The following is a 2982-nucleotide window of genomic DNA, read 5'->3' as shown; positions in this document are numbered from 1 at the left end:
CTCGAGTTGACAATACTAAAATCGTGAACGTCGGTGTTAACGCACTTCACTCACACCCACACAAAGAAAGAGAAAAGAAAGAAAAAAAGAACACCGACAAAAAAATGAAACTCAAGAACAGAACGGAAAAATTGGATCGTCGCGTCGTCGCGTGTTACTCCCAGTTGCGGTTCACTTGCTTCTCTGGCTCCGTATCCGCGGTTCGTCTTCCCGGTGCGCGGAGTTCCCCTTCCCCGAGGATTTCGGCGTCAGGGGTGGGCCATTATGTCTTTCTTCGTGGCCAGGTCTTGGGGTTCCCTTCGGGTGGTGGTTGGGGGTGGCAGAAAAATATGCCTCGTTACAAAATAAATTACATGTTGCACAATTTGTTAACATCCTGTTATTATACGCAAAAAACCATACAACTTTCTTATTAGAAGCTTTAATGTATTTCGCATGGTCAAAATCAGAGAGGGACACTACCGTGCCTTCCCTTGTTAGACTGGCGAGCCAGTGACGCAACGGCACACTTTTGCCGCCACCGACAAAGGCGAGCCATGGCGAGCAGAGGACAGCTAACGGATTTCAAATTTCGTGTCCACTATTCCTGCAGTGAGCATTTTCGATTCCGCGCTCTGTTGCACTGTGAGAAAATTACTGTATATTGTTTACGTATAAAACATTCCATTTAAACTGATACATACATAGATTATTAGATAGTTGAAAGGTATTGTAAAGAAATTATTAACTGTAAGAATTTCTTCAAGGAGAGTGCATTTCATTATCATTTTTTTTCAGTTATCACTTACTATATGTATGTATAGTCGGTAGCAAATTATAATTGGAAAGATTCACATTGTTCTTGCAACTATTGTCATTAATTTTATCAGCACAGACTCTATTACCCTTCATATTTTGAAATTATTCTTTCATTTTATTATCACATTTTCACTTTTAATACATTCTATGCCGGATCGAGTTTTTATGTACGCTCTACGCTTTATGATTAAGTACTTTTATTTATAACAAAAGTATAATATAATAAATTTAAATTTAATAAATTTAATGTAATAAATTTAATTTTTTAGGAATTGTCTTATCAAACACGTGATTCAAAATTTACAACGTTCTACAAAATTCTGAATGACATGAACGGAAAGTTTAGCGTGAACCATATGCGAATGTCGTCGCAAATAGTAATTGTACTTGTAATCATAATCCTATTTGCTCGTGACTCATTGAACTCTGATTCGCCGCGCCGCGATCGCGTGCTTTTATTTGCGTGGCGACTGATTTTTCTCGATCTTTCTCGATTCGCACGTTTTCGGTATTCGGTGAAACTGCGACTGTTTCATGAAATATTCGCTTTGCTTGCCGTTTCGACAACAATCACACCCTCACACAGGCACGCACTCACTCAGGGTTTACATGCTCTAACGTATACGTGGGTAACGGTTGTAACCGATCAGCTGTTAATCGCACAGTGTTTTTGGCATCTTCCTTTTGTTCCTAATTTGCATTTTGCACTTTTCACCTTTTACATGTATGTGATATTCTTATATTGATATATAATGTACATCAGTAAATTATACTTTGAAATGTTCCGTTAGGAATTTATTAATTTGTCACAGTCGAATGATTACATAAACATTTGTTAATATTTACAGATACAACACCAGCTGGTATGAAACGTCTGTAGCCACGTAAAAATTTCTACAAATGGTCATACTAAGAAACAACAAAGGTTCTACTTTCACATTTCATAATATGTTCGACGCATCACTGCGAGGATTCTCGGTGGTACGTTATTACAATTCTATTAAAAAATGATTCACCCTTTAATATGATGTATTAATCGAAATCTTCATATTTCAGCTTTTTCAAACGTCATTATCCTACTTTACGGTGTTGGTATCCTTGCAATAATGATCATCTGTACAAAACGTCAGTTGGTTGTCGATAATCGAACGGGTGCGCTTAGAAGAGAATGGTGCACATTTCAAACATTATAGTAAATTTAATATTATCGACACGTGTTGTGCGATCGCAATAATACATCTTGCAATAACTGATTTTTTTCTTTGAATTACTCATCGCGCATAATGTGTCATGTGTACATGGTGAGGAACTTTTGTAAACGAATTGATGTGTAAAAAAGGTGGATATTTTTAACGTTTCGATACTAAGAACTGGACAATCGTGGTGCTTGTGTGATTGTGTGTTTGTTTAATGTGGGTTCCGAAAATTGTACTATTATTATACGGAAAACATCAAATATGACAGTCACCCTTTTTACTTGACAATCCCATAGAGCGGGTATCGATATGCTCTTGTGGATTTTAGCGAGTAAATAGGTTTCTTGTCATACGACGATATACTTTAAAATTAATGAAGAATTCTCGCATCGTAAATTCACTCATGAGGTAAGCGTCCGAGTATTCTTTCATTTTATGTCGTTAAACAAATAGTCATTTTTTTTAATTATCTAAAAAAACTGCGCTTGATCTTTACCTTTATTTTCGCTTAATCCATACAATTAGTTTCGTTAATAAATTTATACTTATTAATAGTTGTAAATTTTATATCTACTTACCGGCTGACGAATTACCGATGATGGTAACTATGTTACCGATATCGCGCGATTTGTTTGTTCATGACCAGGGTCAACTATCACGCTTGGACCCGTCGCTCTCGCATCTGAGCGCGCGCTGTTCTCGCGCTCTGATTGGTCAGTATTTTTCATTAATAATTCAAAAACTAAGCTTTAACCAGCATTTTGGTAAAGGAAAAAGTTGTTCAGAATCACCCCAGCTACCACCCCCTAAAATTATGCCCACCAGTAGCCGAACACCCTGTATAGTAAAGCCTTATATGATTTTTCATAATAATATGTCTTTCAAATCATAAGTTATTAAATTAATTTTTTAGTAATCTGCTTTTCAATTAATCTAAAGTAAATCGAATATGAATTAAATGAATTATTTTCCTGTAAAAAGAAACACA

Source organism: Megachile rotundata, chromosome 3, assembly GCF_050947335.1.
Source record: "Megachile rotundata isolate GNS110a chromosome 3, iyMegRotu1, whole genome shotgun sequence".
Taxonomy (NCBI): Eukaryota; Metazoa; Arthropoda; class Insecta; order Hymenoptera; family Megachilidae; genus Megachile; species Megachile rotundata.
Note: the sequence above shows the minus strand (reverse complement) of the source record.